The 20,800-nt window shown below is 41.3% G+C and overlaps 1 non-coding gene and 1 pseudogene across 1 annotated transcript; one reads left to right on the top strand and one right to left on the bottom strand.

The window, feature by feature from the left end:
• Positions 1 to 7,963: 7,963 nt before the first annotated feature.
• Positions 7,964 to 8,069, bottom strand: LOC118489928. The gene has a single exon (XR_004887940.1). It is a non-coding gene; the product is annotated as a small nucleolar RNA R71 (small nucleolar RNA).
• Positions 8,070 to 10,885: 2,816 nt separating this feature from the next.
• Positions 10,886 to 16,013, top strand: LOC118484876 (annotated as a pseudogene).
• The last annotated feature ends 4,787 nt before the right edge of the window (positions 16,014 to 20,800 follow it).

A 20,800-nucleotide genomic window follows, 5' to 3' on the forward strand; every position in this document is an offset into this window, starting at 1 on the left:
CAGTACTCTCATCAACGCTCATAATTCCATCCGACACCGAAAGCAATTTCATACCATTAAGTTTTAACAAATATTGAAACCGATTTTTTCAAAAGCTTTGGTATGCAAATCAGCTTTTTGTTCGTCAGTGTGGATTTTCTCAATTCGTATCAACTTTTTCTCGAAGCAATCGCGAATAAAGTGATGACGAATTTCTATATGTTTAGTTTTAGCGTGATGTACTGGATTCTTTGTTATATTTATTGCGGCCTCATTATCAACAAATAGAGGTGTGTTAAGAAACTGCAAACCGTAGTCGCGCATCTGTTGCTGTATCCACAGGATCTGAGAGCAGCAACTGCTAGCAGAAACGTACTCCGCTTCACATGTAGATAGCGCCACAAACGTTTGTTTCTTACACTGCCAGGTAACCAATCTAGATCCAAAGAACTGGCATCCTGCAGTTGTTGATTTGGTATTAACTTTGCAGCATCCGAAATCCGAATCGGAATACCCTTTGAGCATAAAATCGCCTTTTCTAGGATACCACAACCCCAATGTGGGTGTTCCTTTCAAGTAACGTAATATCCTCTTGACAATGATCATGTGCGAAGCTCTCGGGTTAGATTGATATCTTGCTGCGAGGCACGTTGGGTACATGATATCAGGACGTGAAGCAGTTAGATACATCAAAGAACCTATCATGGAACGGTAGAATGTTTCATCAGCCCTGTCTCCGGTGAGATCTGGGTGAATCCCATGATTAGTCGCAAGTGGGGTAGCAGCAGGAGTAGAACTTGACATTCCAAATTTATCTAGAATATCATGCACGTACTTCGTCTGGTGAATGAAAATTCCCTCAGGTAGTTGTTCAACTTGTAAACCCAGAAAGAACTTCATCTCCCCCATTGATGACATTTCAAATTTTTGCTTCATCACCTGTTCGAAATCTTTGCACAATTTCTCATTCGTTGACCCAAAAATTATATCGTTTACATAAATCTGAACTATCAGGAGATGTCCGTCGACCTCTTTAGTGAAGAGAGTGGCATCCACTTTCCCTCTGATAAAGCTGTTAGCGAGTAGGTGTTGAGACAAAGTCTCGTACCAGGCTCTCGGTGCCTGATGTAGACCATACAACGCTTTGTCCAGCAGATAAACTTTGTTCTTGTGGATTGGGTCAGTAAAGCCCAGCGGCTGACCTACATAAACATCCTCTTTGACCTTCCCATAAAGAAACGCCGATTTTACATCCAACTGATAAACTTTGAAGTTCTTCCAAGACGCAAATGCTAGGAAAATTCTGATAGCCTCTAGTCGTGCTACAGGAGCATAAACTTCTGTAAAATCAATCCCCTCCTGTTGACTAAAGCCCTGAACAACGAGTCGAGCTTTGTTCCTTACAACCAATCCTCTGTCGTCTCTCTTACATTTGAATACCCATTTTGTATTGATTTTCCTTTGACCATCCGGTAGATCTACTAACTTCCACACTCCTAACTTTTCAAACTGACTTAACTCTTCTTGCATCGCTATGACCCAAGAGTCTTCAGTAAGCGCCTCTTTATAAGTTCTCGGTTCGACCTGCGAGATAAAACAACTTAATGAAAATTCAGTTTGTAAAGGTGCTACTGTAGAATAAAAACATATTAAGCCCTGATCTATTTGACGTCTTGTGCGAACGCCTGAATGCAGTTCTCCTATGATCAACTCCTCTGGATGATAAGAAAGAGCTCGCGGCATCACTTCGCTTGGAACATCAACATTTCCCTCCAGATTAGTAACATTCTGATCTGCATCTTGTTCACCAACTTGGTTTGTTTGACTTGAAAACTGGATCTGCTCCCCCTCAGAATCTGAATCACCATGATAAAAAACTGGCATGTTTTTAGCTTCTTGATTATCATTCACCTCCGACTGATTACCAGGAGCAACTTCATCATCGTGTTCAGCAGCATTACTAGGACCTGCTTCATCATCATTTGAAGTTTCCTGAGGTCTTCTAGAATACTCTGCTGGGAACCTGAGCTGCGACTCACACTCTCGCAAAATATCCAGCTCATCAAAGAAATCTTCATCGTCCTCTGATTCTTCTCTCATGTCAAACGAATCCCAAAGTTTATCATAATGATAACGCCATGAATCACCAAGATTCTGCGGCGGCATAGTGTAACCTTGACATTCAACATTTGCTGCTTCAATAATCCGTTTCTCACTTGGAACGAAGACACGTCGCAATGGATTGGCATAACCAACAAATATTCCCTCGATGCACTTCGGACCAAACTTTCCATGAGGCTCTATAACTGTACAGGGTGACCCGAACGGTTCTAGATACTTCAAATCCGGCTTGCGGTTATTGATTAGCTCAAAGCATGTCTTGTTAAACTTCTTGACAGTGAGAACCCTGTTGAGCGTATAGCATGCGGCGGAAACAGCTTCAGCCCAAAAATTAATCGGTAACTTTGAATCTGTGAGCATAGTTCTAGCCGTCTCGATTAGCGTCCGGTTTTTGCGTTCTGCTACTCCATTCTGTTGCGGAGTGTATGGAGCACTAAACTCATGCAGTATACCTCTTTCATCACAAAATTCTTCCATCTTACTGTTTCTGAATTAAGTACCATTATCACTTCTAATTCTACTGATAGGCCTCTGGTACAGATTCTCAATTCTTTTAAACAATGCCATTAAGCTGTCAAACGTTTCGTCTTTGGTTTTCAAAAATGAAACCCACGAAAATCTGGAATAATCATCAGTTACGACCAAACAGTAGTAATCTCCTGTAATACTCTTAACGTTCACTGGACCAAACAAATCCATGTGAAGTCTTTCCAATGGTCTCGAAACTGAATTGACTTGCTTTGTAGGGTGTGACTTTTTCTTCTGTTTGCCTTTGACACAACTTATGCACTCCCCTTCCAGATGAAAACCTTTGACATGAAGTCCTGTCACCAAATCATTATGCACCAAGTGATTCATCTTCCTTAGGTGAATATGCCCCATTTTCCGGTGCCACAATCTTGATTCTTTTTCTGTTGCTCTGGACATAAAACAATGAGCCTGACCCGTGGTTGTAGTAGCTACACTCATGTCCAACACGTACAGATCATTGACTCTTGGTGCCCTCATGATGATCCATTCCTCAGGTATTACAAATCCCGGTTTCAAGATCAAACATTCTTTGTCAGTGAAATGAGTAGTATACATCCTGTCACAGATCTGGGAGATACTTAGCAGATTGTTCTCCAGCTCAGCGATGTAGTTAACTCTCTCAAACGTTACGATTCCGTTGGATAACGTTCCTTCACCTATAATCTTCCTCCTTGATTACCCGCAAAACCAACGTAACCACCATTAATGTTTCTCACATCATACAGTAACGCGGTCTTCCCTGTCATATGTCTCGAAGCTCCACTATCCATGATCCATCTGGATACAAGTTTTGGAAGATCCTGCACATAACAAACTATGACTTAAACAACTTCAAGAAAGATGCCGATTCATGCTTCGCGATCCAGGAAGCTCCGGCAATTCAAACTGCTTAGTCAAACATAGAGTCCACCCAGGCCTCATCAGCCTTAGGTGTAACCTTGACTCTCGCAATTTGAATTTTAAAATTTTCAGCCTTGAGAGGTGGAAAATTTGCATCATAATCAACCGTAATTGATTCTTCAGCCTTTTTCACCTCAGAAGTTGAAATTTTCTTCTCAATTTTTGGCTTCCAAACTTGTTGAGATAATGCAACCCTTTTGTAAAATTTATCGTTTTTAGTTACCAACTTCTTTACGGGTTCATTTTTCACACTCTTTTTCTCAACAACGATTGGTGTTTTACCCTTCACATCAACTTTCTTCTGTTGAGTCTTCACAGTTTCAGTCTTAGGCTTCACATTGGTACACTTTCGTGCAATGTGACCAACTTGATTACATCTAAAGCAAGTTCGAGTATCAACACCTCGACTCGTGCCTTCAGACTGAGCTTGTGAAGCTCTTTTCTCAAAAAATTCTTTGTTTGATTTTGAAAAAATTTCTTTCTCTTCATCAGCAAGCGAACTCGAACTATTCACAAACTTTTTCTTCTCGACAAACCTCTTGTTTGGAACATTTCTTTTCTGATATGATTTACCCCCCTGATAACCACCCGACCAGTTGTTTCTGTTGTTATTGTACAAACTCGGTGGATTAACAGATTTCTTGTTGTAAACTTTTTCTTTCTCAAACCTCATTTTCCTTTTCTTTTGACTCAGATTATTCACTGCTGACAATTCGACTTCGACCAGTTTGAAAACATTTGTCAATTTGTTCATGTTTACATTCTCGATCGGAAACTCTGAATCCGAAAACAACTTATCCGAACCCAACATCTTGTACATGACAAGATTTGATTCTTCACTTAAGTTGTTCTTGGACTTTTGTTTCGGAATGTATTTGTCCAAGAAACACCCATCTTCCTCAGTAGTGTCACTATCCGTTTTAAGCACATTTTCAACAACACCTTTTACAATATCATTTTGGACACTATCGTCATTGGAAGATGTGAACGTGACATCAATGTTCTCCGGAAGTTTAACTTCACTTTCTTCCTCAATTTCAACCAACCCAGATTCCTTTTTCGTGTAATTATGCAAAATCGGAGGTGGAACTTTGTGAAAACCCACCCCGGTTCCATCAGAATACACGTCTTCGCCAGCTTTGTTTTTCCCGATGGGTTTGGGAACAATGTGTTGCAAAACAAAGCTTGCGGAGCTATAACTATTTAGCTTCAACTGGATTCGCTCGTTTTCAATTTCAGCCTCTTGATCTTTAAGTTTCAAATTAGCGATTTCATCCAGTTGTTTGTTAATTGATTCTTCTTTTACTCTCAGCACTGCTTTTAAATGCTCGTTTTCTTTAAAAGTTTTACCATTTCGATCATCACTATCTTTCACAGTGCTTTTGAGTTTTTCAAATTTTTCAAAAATCTGACGGTTTTCGAGAATTAACCTTTCATTTTCTTTTTTAACCTTTTCATGATCAATTTTATCTTTTTCAATTTGGCCAGTTAATTCTCTTATCCGTTCAGTTGAAGCTTTAACTGTTTTGTCACGACCAAGAATTTGATCCTCAACGCTTCTGACCTTTGCTGTCAGATTTTTAACTTTCTCACCGTTGAGATACGTGACAGTGTTACAAAATTTGCACTCTTTGTTGCAATTTTTGCAATCAGCATTTCCTTCGATCTTTTTACCTGACGCATTTGTTGACGAGTTTGGACTGACCTGGCCTTTTGACTCAAACACGGAGTTAGAGTCTACCTCAAGTGCTTTAGCAGCCAGCACTTTGTCAGCCATTTTTCCCAGGTTCTGTACAGTCAACTCCTGCGTTGTATCGATAACTCCAGTATCAATCTTCTTTGATTTTTCAATCTCTTCTTTCTCCTTTTTCTCTTTCTCTTCTTTCTCTTTCTCTTCTTCTTTCATTTTCTCGGTTGGAGTGACAGGTGGTCCTTTGGACAACCCTTAAGCATGTTAAAAGATGAAATAATCCTCCATTTAATCGTGTAATTATCTTGAATTAGATAACTACGATGCTTATGTTTCAGGTGCGATTTAGGAGCTAAAAGATGGATCAAACACAGCTTTGGAGGCTTTGGTGAAGAACGGGTTGAGCGTGGAACAAAAGAAACAACAAAGAAGACAAGGCAGCTGACCACCGTAAATTACGGTCCTGCCGTAATTTACGGTAGACCTGGATTTTGCATTTTTCTTCACCGTAACACAGTTCATTTGTGCCGTAAAAGAACAACGTTCACCGTAAATTACGGTGGAGCCGTAATTTACGGTGGAGCCTGCGAGCAAAATGTGTAATTGCCGTTTTTAAGTTGGTTTTTGAGTGTCTTTTCATATCTTCTCATTATTGGACGGTTCTAGGACAGCATAGGGGCGATTTTTGGCTTGTGGCTTGGTTTGTGAACAGTTTCTATCATTCGGTTTGTTTTCTTGATTCGTATGAACAATAGTTTGATGTTGATGATGATTCACCGAGCCATGTCCGGCTAAACTCTTCGGTGATCATCTTAGGTGAATGTTTCTTGAACTTTTGTGTGTTTAATTTCTGCATTTCTAGAATGATATCTTGCGTTGCTTGAATGTCATGGTGTATGTTTGATTGTTTGTAGTTTGTTAATCAATATTGCAATTTCTAGTCTTAATCGTACGTTCTTGGTGCCGTTGGCAATCGAGATATCACGGGAAGGGTTAGGGTTAGTCATCGGGAAACAACCTCGCGTTTATCTAATCCGAGTACTTTGTTCCCTTTTATCACTTCAATCACATATACACGAGTTATGTCTATGTAACTCTTTCTAGTTGGAATTACACACAATCGTTTAAAGAAACTGAAACCTAAGGTGATCATTGTTCTCTCCTATTTGTTTTACAACCAATCTTGATTTGAATTAGTTTTTAATTTAGTTTTCTAAAACAACAATCCAAACTCTTGAATTTTAATTTTTCTGCAATTTAGTCTAATAATTAGTTTAAGTACAAAGCTATACAATCGACACATCTTCCACATACTCCCTGAGTTCGATACCCTACTACCACTAACTACAGTTGTTTGGGGATTAAATTTGCGTGACCCACGACAATCACGTCAAATTTTGGCGCCGTTGCCGGGGAGTAGTGCGCAACGTGTGTTAGTTTAATAGGTTTGTTTGTTATTTTCGGGTTTACGTTGGTTGTGTTTAGTGTGCAGGTACTTCAGGTGTATGCATACTAGAGGCTCTCACAGGTCATCACCGCTATCGTTTGATCCGGAAATTGAAAGAACACTAAGACAAAACCGAGTTTTAGTGCGAGAAAACAAAATCATTGGTTCACCCACTTCACCCATCACACCGAGAAACATCATGGCTGATTCTCAGATTCCACCTACAACCAGTCAATCATCTTCATCCTTTATACCTACTTCCACCCAACCATCACCAAACACTACATTACCTAATACCACCGCTGAAGTTACACCATCCAATGTCACCCAACCAATCACCACTCAAACTGAGCCTACCATCACCTACGATCCATCCACCATAATCCCACCATTATCTCACTTCTTTCCCCCAACTACGGGTCAATCATCATCCACCTTCACAATTGCACCTAATTCAACTATCGTGCATACTACTTCATCTTTTAGACCACAACAACAACAATCGGGCTTTCCGTATTCGACCATCCCATTTGGGCAGACCTCGGGAATTCAAGGAGATGGTTATGATGAGGGATTTGAAGATTATGAGGGTTATGAAGATGATGGGTACGGTTATGGAGGTTATGGTGATCAAGGGGAGTTTGGGTATTTGCAAAGTCAATCTCAAGGGATGGCAAGTGTTGGTGGAATGCCACAACAACAAATTATACCACAACACATTCGGCCAAGACCACAAGGGCCACCAATACAACAACCTATTCCATTGCAACAAGTTCGGCCACAACATGTACAACCACAATTTCAAAGGCCGATTCAATACCCACCGATGCCCCAACAACCAATTGCACCACAAGGGCCTATGCCAAGACCAATGGGTCCTATTCGTCCAAGGGGTCGATTGGGTGTTCCAAGAAGGCATCTTAGGGAACAAGCAAGGGGAATAGAGGCACATTTCAGGCCAATCATTACTCAAAACCCTTCACCGGTGGTTATCCCTCACAACAACCAAGGGAGAACTTTTGAAGTAAGAACAAACTCGTTGCAAAGTTTACCGAAGTACAAAGGGTTAGCAACGGAGGAGCCGTATTTCCATCTAGAGGCCTATGACTCAATTTGCAACACTTTTGGGAGTCAAGGTTTTTCGGCCGATGAAGTCAAGTTGGTCTTATTTCAGTTTTCTTTGGAGGATAAGGCAAAGAAGTGGTTCTACACTTTGCCTTCGGCATCTATTTACACTTGGGGGGAAATGCAACAAACTTTCTTAGATGAATTCTATACCGCCCAAAAGACTAATGATGCTAGAAAGGGGTTGAGGAGCTTCCAACAACAACATGGTGAGATGTTCCATGAAGCGTTCGAACGATTCAATATGATGATAAAGAATTGCCCTCACCATGGAATCGAATTGTGGGAGTTAATGAATGCCTTTCATGAGGGGTTGAGTGCCGAAGACGCACGCGATTTGATGTCTATCACCGGTGGGACTTTTGGAACAAACTATGAGAATGAAGATTGGGAGTTCTTGGAAAGCATGGCAACTACATCAAAGAGAAAAGCTCAAGCCTCGAGAAGAGCCCGACCGACCACCACCCGACCGCAAGTGCACGCCATAGATGATGGTAATGTTCAAACCACTAACCAAATATATAATGTTTGTGCTTTGTGTAATGAAATAGGTCATGCGGCTGAAAATTGCCAAGGGATGTTGGAAGGGCAATACGAGGAAGTCCATGCGGTTCAAGGTCAAGGTCAAGGAGGAGGTGGTAGGAACTACAACAACATGAATTCTAATACCTACCACCCCGGATTGAGGAACCATCCGAACTTTAGATATGGGAACCCTTCAAATCAAGCGAACCCAAATTTTCAAGGTAGCAAGGTAATTTTGGTTCACGGCCATCTTACAATAACCAAGGTGGGTACCGAGGCGGAAATAACCAAGGTTATCAAAAGCAATACCAAACGGGTCAAGAACAAGGGGGGCTTTCTGGTGGAAACGAGGTGATGGAGATGCTAAAGAGCATGCAAATGGAGATGCAAAAACGGAACCAACTTGATGAAGTGCGAATGCAAAAAGATGAGGTTCGTGATAAAAGCATCCAATCACTAACAACCCAAATGGGTCAATTAGCAACCGATGTGGCGGAATTGAAGAAAGGAAAGGGTCAACTTCCAAGCGACACTAAGGTAAACCCTTCACATGGTTCGTCACGAGGTAATGTTAATATTAATCATGTTAGTGTTTTAAGAAGTGGGAAAGAATTTAAAGCCAATGTGTCACCTGAATTGGTTGAGGGGGTGGTTGAGGATATCACGGGAATTGAAAGTGATGATGAACTTTCACCGGTTAAACCAAAAGAAACAATTATTAAAAAACCGGGTTTGGGTGAAAGTGAAAAGAATGAAAAAGTTGAGGGTGAACCGAGTCAAGTTCCATTTCCATCGGCCCTACTTGACCCGGGAAAGAAAAATTTTATTGTGTCGAGAGGTCCTCAAAAAGAGGAGATGTGGGATATGTTCAAACAAGTAAAAATAAATCTCCCACTCCTCGATGCAATAAAACAAGTCCCCGCTTATGCAAAATTCTTAAAAGAATTATGTACACAAAAAAGGCAAAACAAAAAGAAAGTGCCTAAGCGGGTGGATTTGACCGGGCAAGTGAGTGCGGTGTTGAATGGGGAGCTTCCTCCTAAGCTCCAAGATCCGGGCACGCCATTGATTAATGTACAAGTGGGTAATTTTCAAATGGTTAAGGCGTTGCTAGATCTCGGAGCCGGAGTTAGCATTTTACCGGGGGGCTTATACGACCAATATGACTTTGGTCCATTAGCAAGGGTGGAGACGACGGTTGTTTTGGCCGATTTGTCTCATAAGTTGCCTCGGGGTATGGTTCAAAATGTTATTGTGAAAATTGATGAGTTTTATTACCCGGTGGACTTCTTAGTTTTGGATTACTCATCGGCGGACCCTAAACAACAACAAAATATAATTTTGGGTCGGCCATTTTTAAGCACCGCACATGCTATTATTGATTGTAGATTTGGTACAGTTGATATGGCGTTTGGAAATCGAAAAATGCGTTTGAATGTTTTTACTAACAATTCTAATGCTAACGGTGTTGATGAGTGTTTCATGGCAGACATAGTAGATGGATGCAACCCGCATGAGTATGAGGAGGATGGTTTGGATATTTGCTTGTGTGACTTTTTTGAACAGGTACATGCTTATGCATTACGGGTTGAAGAGGAAGCACAAGATGCTATGGCAATGAAAGAAGGTAGACCACCATGGACCCATCAATTCGAGGGTTTACCGGTGGAGATCGATTCGGGTACAAAACCATCATTGGAGGAAGCACCAAAGTTGGAGCTCAAGGACTTGCCTAGCCATTTGAAGTACGTATTTTTAGGGGATAATGACACTTTACCGGTCATCATTGCCTCTAATTTGGAGTTGGCACAAGAGCAAGCATTAATGGAAGTTTTAAAAGCGAACAAGGGTGCTATTGGGTGGACGATTGCCGACCTCAAAGGAATTAGTCCATCCATCGTCATGCATAAAATCATCACAACCGAAGATGCCAAACCGACACGAGAAGCTCAAAGGCGGTTGAACCCGAACCTAAGGGAGGTAGTAAAAAAAGAGGTAATTAAATCGTTGGATGCGGGAATCATCTATCCGATTTCGGATAGTGCTTGGGTGAGTCCCACCCAAGTTGTGCCTAAGAAGGCCGGCATTCAAGTAGTCAACGATGAAAGTGGTGAACAAATTGCCACCCGACCGGTTACCGGGTGGCGGGTGTGTATTGACTACCGGAAATTGAATGCCGCCACTTCTAAGGACCATTTCCCGCTACCTTTCATTGACCAAATTATTGAGAAATTGTCGGGTCAAAAATATTATTGCTTTTTAGATGGGTATTCGGGTTATAATCAAATTGCCATACACCCGGATGACCAACACAAGACCACCTTCACATGTCCATATGGCACCTTTGCCTTTAGGCGAATGCCATTTGGTTTGTGTAATGCTCCGGCAACTTTCCAACGATGTATGATGAGTATTTTCTCGGACATGGTTGGAGAGTCGCTCGAAGTATTCATGGATGATTTCTCCATTTTTGGCACTACTTTTGATGCTTGTCTCAACGAATTGCAAAAGGTTTTGAAAAGGTGCGTTGAGAAAATTTAGTGCTAAGTTGGGAGAAAAGTCATTTCATGGTGCAAGAGGGCATTGTGTTGGGACATGTGATTTCGGAAAGAGGGATGGAGGTGGATAAGGCAAAGATACGGGTAATATCATCTTTGCCACCTCCTAAAAATGTTAAGGGTGTAAGGTCATTCTTGGGACACGCGGGTTTTTATCGACGTTTCATTAAGGGTTTTAGTGTTATCACCAAACCCTTATGCAATTTGTTATTAAAAGATGCCCCGTTTGATTTTACTAACGAGTGTATGCAAGCTTTCACTGTTTTGAAGGAACACTTGATCAAGGCGCCTATCTTGCAACCACCTGATTGGTCAAAGCCGTTCGAGATAATGTGTGATGCGAGCGATACCACTATTGGTGCAGTTTTGGGTCAACGGGTTGACAAGAAACCGGTGGTTATTTACTATGCAAGCAAAACTTTATCCGAAGCGCAACTTAACTACACCACAACCGAGAAGGAGTTACTAGCGGTGGTGTATGCTTTGGATAAGTTTCGCTCGTATATTTGGGGAAGCAAGGTAGTGGTTTATTCGGATCATAGTGCGGTTCGGTATTTGATGGAGAAAAAGGATGCGAAGCCGCGATTGATTCGATGGGTCTTATTATTACAAGAGTTTGATCTAGAGATCCGAGATAAGAAGGGAAGCGAGAATGTAGTAGCGGATCATTTGTCTCGGATTCCGGTAGAAGGGACCGGCGATGTAAGTGAGATTAATGAAAGTTTCCCCGATGAGCAGTTGTTAGCCGTGTCCACTTTCGTTGCGCCATGGTATGCGCATTATGTCAACTATTTAGCCACGGGTGCCATTCCAACTCATTGGACCAAAAAGCGTCGACAACAATTCATGGTCCAAGTAAAGCAATACATTTGGGATGAGCCGGATCTCTTCAAGATCGGACCGGATCAAGTCATACGGAGGTGTGTGCCCGAGACGGAAGTGTTAGAAATCTTAACTCATGCCCATTCGTCCGCTTGCGGGGGTCATTTTAGTGGGCATAAAACCGGTTATCGGGTACTATCTTGTGGGTTTTATTGGCCCACTATCTTTAGGGATGCAATTGAGTTCGCCCGGAATTGTGTAAATTGCCAAAAGATGGGTAGCATATCGAAGAGGGATGAGATGCCACTACAACCAATCTTGGTTGTAGAGATATTCGATGTATGGGGAATAGATTTTATGGGTCCGTTTCCGAATTCGAATGGCTTCCTTTATATTCTTGTGGCGGTGGATTATGTCTCGAAGTGGATTGAGGCTATTGCAACACGAACGAACGACCACTCGGTTGTTTGTAAATTTGTTCAATCCAACATCTTCTCTCGCTTTGGAATCCCGCGGGTTATTATAAGTGATGGTGGTTCACATTTCAAGAACTTCAACTTCGGAAAATTATTGAAGAGGTATAGCGTGACCACCGAGTCGCCACACCTTACCATCCGCAAACGAGTGGACAAGTCGAAGTGTCCAACCGTCAGATCAAGGAGATCCTCATGAAGACGGTAAGAACGGATAGAAAGGATTGGTCGAGCAAGTTGGATGATGCTTTGTGGGCGTACCGTACGGCCTACAAGACTCCGATTGGCACAACACCTTACCGGATGGTGTATGGTAAGGGTTGTCACTTGCCAATGGAGTTGGCGCATCGGGCGCATTGGGCGATCAAGACAGTCAACGCGGATTACGACGAGGCGGGTAAGTTGAGGAAGTTACAATTGAGCGAGATAGAAGAGATTCGAGATGAGGCGTACGAATGTGCATCGGCTTATAAGGATAAGCTAAAGAAAGTGCATGATGCGAAATTGCGCAAGAAAACGTTCGAAGTGGGGCAGAAAGTTTGGTTGTACAACTCACGATTGAAAATGTTCGCGGGCAAACTTAAAAGCAAATGGATGGGTCCGTATGTTATTCGAAGAGTTGGGCGATTTGGTGATGTGGACATCCAAGATGAGCAAACGTTGAAACAACAAACGGTGAATGGTCACCGCTTGAAGCCGTACTTGGAAGGAAATGACATCAACAACTTGGAGCTTGACAAAGCGGGCTATATCTTACGCCCGGTCGATGAGGAACAACCATGAGAGGCCCAGGTTTGGTGGTAGTGTACATAGTAGTGTTGTTTTGTTTTGTTTTGTATATTTGCACAATTGCCATAGTTCCTCGAAGTCCGTGTTCGAAACAAGTGTGGGGATGTTCGGGTCGCGAATTGCTCTTACATTGTGTTAAGGACAACACGGGATTTTTGAGGGGGTAGGGTAATTTTTACAAGTTTTTGAAAAAATTAAAAAACATAAAAAAATCGAAAAACATGAAAAAATCTAAAAATGTTTCACATAAAACCTAAAATTTTATCAAAGTAGAGATGCCCAGCGAGCACCGTAAATTACGGTACAGCCGTAATTTACGGTGGGTGTTCAAAAGTTGTGGGCTTTACGGTGTAATCCTCCTGAGTTACGATGAAAAGTTGAGGTTCAGTGTTTACCGTAAATTACGGTAATACCGTAATTTACGGTGGAAGTGGAAATTGATGGGGGTTTACGGTGTAAGTCTACTGACTTACGGTGCAGTTTTGATGTTCAGGTCTCACCGTAATTTACGGTGAGACTGTAAATTACGGTACGCAGCAAGCTTATGTCCGTCGTTTGGGGTCCGCACATTGTTAAAAATAAAAAAAAATATAAAATCTAATACAAACAAACCCTGGTCACGTGAATCAACCCCATCCACCCATTCACTTTTCACTTTTCCATCACCATCTTCCTTCTCTCAAGACCCACAACCTCCATAGCTTCCCAAACCTTCCATCTTTCATAAACCCTTCAATTCCTGTCCAAATCAAGTGGAATCTTGGTCTAACTTGACTAATTTTTCACAAGCTTTGTGATTGTGAGGAGAGATTTCAGAGAAAACGCAATTTTGGGGTCCAAATTCGAAACCCTAGTTTGAGATAAATTGGGGGTTTTGGGGTTTTTGGTTTCACAAGCACTCTTCCATCTTTAAACAAGGTATGAACGCTTATTTTGTTATATTTTGGTGCTACATTGTGAAAAGTAAGGTGATTTAGGTTATGTGTTCTTGCCCACTTGCTTGTTGTTAAGATATGATTATGAATTGATTATGGAACATGGTTGATGGTTGTAGATGTAGGATTTGTGGTTAAAGTAGTGAACTTTTGGGATGTTCTACATTGTAGAGACATCATGCCCAATTTTTGAAAAATTCTTGATACACTTTTGGTTCACTAACATCTACAACCATGATAACAAGCAAGTGTGGGGATGATTTTGAAGAGAGGGTTTAATTTATTGTTTGTTTTGTTGCTTGTTTCATGTGTGTAGGAAATGGCAAAGATAAAGGAACAAGCGGATCAAGCTCATCTTCATCAAAAGGCAAGGGAAAACAAAAGGAGCAACCATCAAAGAAGAGGCAATATCTAGGTAGGGTTAGTGAAAGCGAAAGTGAAGAAGAAGAAGAGATGGCGTTAAACCCGAGTGAAAAGCCGGTATGGAACTCGGGGTCTTTGGATGATCAACCCGAGATTTGGCAGCCAACACTTTACAATGATTGCATGAACAAGTTGAAAAACAAGGCAGCCGCGTTTATTTGTGAGAAAGAAGTTGATGAGCCCCAATTTGGTCAGTTCGGGGTGTTTGCTAAGTTTCGCGCTTTAGGTTGGGAGGGGGCGCTTAAATGCTTCGACAAAGACAAGAGTAATCTGTTCATGACGGAGATACAAGAGTGGATGGCAACGCTAAAATGTCACAATTTCAACATGCCATCACAAATGAAGTTGATCGGGATGGTACATGGGGTACCGGTGGAGATGTCGTATGATACACTGAAGAAGCTTGGAAAGTATGACAGTCTTCCATCTAGGGAATACATGGTGCCCACACTTGATGACTTATTGCTTAAACCAGAAAAGCATGTTAGGTGGAATGACATGTTGGCAGCATTGTTTTTGCCCGGTAGATACAGTGGTATTCTATACCGGAAGAACTTGAAGATTGAAGCTAAATTGCTGCATACAATCTGCCTTCTCAATGTCATTCCAAGAAGGGGAGACAAAGAACAGGTAAGGTATCCAGAAATACCCGTTCTTTATTCGTTGATGCATGGGTCCCCACGCTTCCCGATACGCTACCTTATCATGCACCACTTATGGATATGCCGGAACAAATATGGAAGAGACATCGTCCCGTACTGTCGCATAATTACGGGTTTGATGAAACAACAGAAAGCGTTAACATCCGAAGACCGAGGTTTGACGAAAAGGCACCAGCCGTTTACATTGGATAGGTTGGGGAATGTTTGGACGTACACTCAGTCGGAACGTTATCATAAGTTGAAATCTGAAGGTCAAAGGTGGAGGGCATTAAAGTTGAATGCAAGAGAGTTGTTACTGGGAGAGCCGGATGAGCCGGAGAGTGATGTAGAAATGGTTCCGAGCGGGGACGAGGATTATGCGGACGAGCCGCATGGTGGTGCAAATGTTGGTTTAGGGGGTTTTGGTGGAGGTCACGGTGGTATGTTCTACGACTATGCGCAACAACCTTATGAGCCGGGGTGGGCTTATAGTGGTTCAATGCAAGAGGTGATCGAAAGTCAACGTCCGCCGGCATCTATTTTTGATACATGGTCGGGGCCGGAGAGGACGTTGTATGATCAAAACACGAGGAATAGTGCAAGCATAGAGCGGTCGTTAAAACATAGCTTCGATCGCAATGAGTCATGGAACCGTACCCACGCATACTCTCGAGAGGTGGATGCTAATAATAGATATCATGATGATCAAATGAGGCGGATGCATGCGGATTGGCATGCCGGAAGGCCGGTTGTTGAAGATCCACAACATGTGGACTATGCCTCGTTGCCGCCTTATGATGGTAGCATTTCATATCCGACTCCACCACTTCACCATTCTCAATGGCTTGACCCAAGGCAACAGGAGGGACCACAACAACAAGAGGGGAGTAGCAGCGGCGCATTCGGATTTGGAGAGTGGAATGATATGATGTCATCCATCTTTGGACCTCCGGGACCGCGCTACTATTAATCAGGTGGTATTCTCTCTTGTGTATAGTTTGTACATATTTGTTGGTTTATGTTGGTTATGGTAGGGAGGATGGGTGGTGTTTGATTATGTGGTTGATTGTTGGGTTGGTGTTTGTTGGTGGTGTCGTGTTAAAAAAAAAAAAAAGAAAAACATAAAAAAATATAAAAAGAAAAATACAAAAAGAAATTTGGGGTTTGAGAAAACAAGCTTTTGTTGATGGTGATTGAGTTTAGTGATCAAAGCCTCCCAAAACCATACATTGGGGTCAATGTATCCCAAGTGTGGGGATGGGGGGAAATTTTGAGGTTTTTGAAAAATTTTGAGCCAAGCGAAATGATGTGAGATTTTGAACGCCCTAATTTATCCCCAAGTTGATGCACCGGCAACCCTTGATCCCTTTTTCGTTCTTGGTGAGAGTTGTAGCCACACTTGTATATAAATAATTGTCTTTGATGAGAGTGGCTACGGGTGGGGGTGTGTTAGAACTTGTGCTTGAATGCGATTTGAATCCTTAGTTAAACATGAATGTAGAAAGGATAAGGGCATTAGGTAGCCTCGTCGTTGGTGTGAGCGAGTGTGGGATTTGGGGGGTTGGACCTCATAAGTATATATATGAGCATGGTAGTGAGAGGGGCGGGGGTTTGGTCATTTAGTTGCCCAGTTTGTGCCTTTAAAGCTTATCATTTGTTTCCCCTAGCTACTTACCTAAAATTTACCCAAATTTGACCCGGTCTTACAGTATTAGTGATAGTATCTGTAGTTTTGCTAGTTTGAATTAGATATGGTTAATGCGTTATCGTATGTTTGTTGCTTGAAAAAAAAAGCAATGAGAAAAAGAAAAAAAAAGAGGGGACTTAATTGTCTTGTATATAGTAGTGCGTTGATTGTTAGTTTGTTTGTGTTTGTAATAAAAAGACCGGGTCGAATTTTCGTTACTCATATATATTCCCTTTCCTACCTATACACCTAGCCACGTTACAACCTTGAAGTCCCTTTGATTTGCATTCATGTTTGACCCATTTTAGGAGAATGATCGATTCAGGTACAAGCTTATGATTGTGCAACCACCCGTTTGCCTAGTGTGTGTCTAGCTTATCTTTGCTAGTTTTCACTTGTAGCCGAGAGGAGAGAATTTGAGAGGGGTGCATTGCTTGGGTGTTAAAAAGGGGTTGGTAAAGAAATTGCATGCTTTGCTTGGTTTGATTTGATCACTTGTTTTGAAATCATGTTGATGAGTTGCTTGGGACAAGCAACGGTTAAGTGTGGGGATGTGACGGGTGGTCCTTTAGACAACCCTTAAGCATGTTAAAAGATGAAATAATCCTCCATTTAATCGTGTAATTATCTTGAATTAGATAACTACGATGCTTATGTTTCAGGTGCGATTTAGGAGCTAAAAGATGGATCAAACGCAGCTTTGGAGGCTTTGGTGAAGAACGGGTCGAGCGTGGAACAAAAGAAACAACAAAGAAGACAAGGCAGCTGACCACCGTAAATTACGGTCCTGCCGTAATTTACGGTAGACCTGGATTTTGCATTTTTCTTCACCGTAACACAGTTCATTTGTGCCGTAAAAGAACAACGTTCACCGTAAATTACGGTGGAGCCGTAATTTACGGTGGAGCCTGCGAGCAAAATGTGTAATTGCCGTTTTTAAGTTGGTTTTTGAGTGTCTTTTCATATCTTCTCATTATTGGACGGTTCTAGGACAGCATAGGGGCGATTTTTGGCTTGTGGCTTGGTTTGTGAACAGTTTCTATCATTCGGTTTGTTTTCTTGATTCGTATGAACAATAGTTTGATGTTGATGATGATTCACCGAGCCATGTCCGGCTAAACTCTTCGGTGATCATCTTAGGTGAATGTTTCTTGAACTTTTGTGTGTTTAATTTCTGCATTTCTAGAATGATATCTTGCGTTGCTTGAATGTCATGGTGTATGTTTGATTGTTTGTAGTTTGTTAATCAATATTGCAATTTCTAGACTTAATCGTACGTTCTTGGTGCCGTTGGCAATCGAGATATCACGGGAAGGGTTAGGGTTGGTTATTGATTAATAGGTCATCGGGAAACAACCTCGCGTTTATCTAATCCGAGTACTTTGTTCCCTTTTATCACTTCAATCACATATACACGAGTTATGTCTATGTAACTCTTTCTAGTTGGAATTACACACAATCGTTTAAAGAAACTGAAACCTAAGGTGATCATTGTTCTCTCCTATTTGTTTTACAACCAATCTTGATTTGAATTAGTTTTTAATTTAGTTTTCTAAAACAACAATCCAAACTCTTGAATTTTAATTTTTCTGCAATTTAGTCTAATAATTAGTTTAAGTACAAAGCTATACAATCGACACATCTTCCACATACTCCCTGAGTTCGATACCCTACTACCACTAACTACAGTTGTTTGGGGATTAAATTTGCGTGACCCACGACAATCACGTCATGGAGTTCCCCACCATTTGTTCTGCCAATACTCATCCTCATCTTTCATTTCCTTGATTAAGGCTTCCAGATCAAGAGTTTTGTGGTCGATGGCAATGTTTCCATACGGATCAAGATAACACTCTCTGTCCGGATTCCATCTTCTCGCTCTCTTCGCTTCCAAATAGATACCAGAAAGTCTAATAATTTTGTTTTCAGAAATCATTTTTCTGTATTTATACTTCTGCTCTTCAGTACGATCGTCTTTCCACGGAATAGGTTCATTTTTCTTCATGAATGCGTAACCGACCGCATCTTCTTCTGGTAGGACCTCTTTACTCCAATCATACCCCTCATCATCATAAATCACTGCAAGAGCTCTAGATTTCTCTCTGTTGTCTTCACTCTGCTTCAATCTAGGTGGCTCAGATTTATTCTGATGATATATTGCCTTTTGTAGTAATCGTCTCTGAAAGGATTCTCCGACTCATCAGCATACGCGTTTCTACATTCTCGTTTAAAGTGACCCTTCTGCTTACACTTGAAACACGTCACTTTGGATTTATCAAAACCCAATTTTGTAGACGGACCACCAATTGATTTTCTGCCCGTTATTTCCATGAAACGCTGAGCACGACGAACAACACTAGCCATAGCCCAACGAATATCGATTAGCTCCATTTCTTCAGGATCTATTTGGTCATAGTCCTCTTTCGTTAGATTTGTGTTGCCTATCTTCCCAGCTACTAACCCTTCATACGATTCCAACACCGACGCCAAGAAAATCATTTGTTGCTTAGCCGACTCCTCGTCAAAATTCTGTGCATTCTTCAAATGTATTGCAATGTTGCATTGAAACTTCGCATCAGAATGACTTGCAGATGATGAAGATCCACCGTGATAACCACTGTGACTTCCACTGCTTTGACTGCTTTGACTTTCTTTGCTTGCTGTCGACACATTCTCAGCAGAAAATGCAGTTTTAGGAGAAGTTGCTTTTGGCATCATGCTTTTCGGATAGTACAGATCCAAATTCTGTTGATAAGATGAGTGATTGACTTTGTACGTCTTCTTCAGTTCCAACTCGTGACTTTCAAGTCTCTCAATCACCAAATCTGGTTTCAAATTTTCAGGAGCAATAGTGTTCTTCAACATTAGCGCATAATATCTCCAATCCATCTCGTCTGGTAATGAATTGAACAGTTTGTCAACAAGTTCTTCATCAGATATCTGATATCATGTCTTGCTAATTCCAGCTTCAGATGACAGAACCTTTCTATCATTTTACAAACTGACTCATTCTTAAGACAACCAAACATATCAAACTCTTTCCTAAGAAGTTTCTTTTTACTTTTTACAATTTCAGTACTTCCTAGACATTTCTTTTCTAGCTTTTGCCAAAGATCTTTTGCATTTGTATAATCGATCAAAGAGATGATGTCTTCCCGAACAGACTGGAACAACAAAGCCACACATTTTTGTTCAGCTACAAACGAGTCAATCTCATCAGCTGAAGATAGAGTTTCACCATTTTTGTTTCCTTGATCATAACCGGTTTTCAAACTCTTCCAACTGGGAAATGCAAATGCCATCATCCAATCTTCAAGCTTTCTGGACCACCGATTGTAGTCCTCGATAGCCATAAGCTTTGGGGGTTTATTGAATGTTCCAAAAGCACTTTTCGATTCCCAAGCTTCCTTTTTCTTTTCTTTTGGCGGGTTCTCGTTCACATTACTTGACGATGTATCATCATTTCCAAAATTTCCAGCAAACGCGTACATGTCGCTGAATGGGTTTAAGAAAATATCATCCATCGTGAATGTACCTGCAAAATCAACCAACACTTAGAAAAATTTTCGAGATTTTGAAAAATGTGACAAATAAGCGAAACAGGGTATGACTGATAAGCGAAACCAGCTTGTGATAGATAAGCGAAAGTATCACTTGAACAAATAAGCGAAAGTGTATACTGTTCAAATAAGCGAAAGTCACAGGTTTGTTCAAGCGGAACTAGATATGTCAGAATAAGCGAAACCAACAAGTCCGGATAAGCGAAACTATCAGTGACTGAAAAGCGAAACCACTTAATTGTCACTACAAGCGAAACTACTATGTTCCTTCAAGCGAAACCTATGAGCGAAACTGCACAAATAAGCGGAACTACTTATCTGAATAAGCGAGACTATCAGTTCGTTTCAAGCGGAACTATGTATTTTCAAGCGGAACCTTCGATGTCCGTACAAGCGGAACCTAGTTCTAACCAGTTTTCACCATGTTTTAGTCCGAATTTTAACTTGAAACTTTCTAGGATTTGTTGTTACTGTATTACACACGTTATAGTCAAAATTCAGGCCATTTCAACCGTAGAAACCAGTTCAAACTGAAAAAGTATGAGAGAAAGTGAGTAGAAATGAGAGAATTCTGCAGATTCAAGCTGTAGTAGT

The sequence above is a fragment of the Helianthus annuus genome, chromosome 2 (genome assembly GCF_002127325.2).
Source record: "Helianthus annuus cultivar XRQ/B chromosome 2, HanXRQr2.0-SUNRISE, whole genome shotgun sequence".
Taxonomy (NCBI): domain Eukaryota; kingdom Viridiplantae; phylum Streptophyta; class Magnoliopsida; order Asterales; family Asteraceae; genus Helianthus; species Helianthus annuus.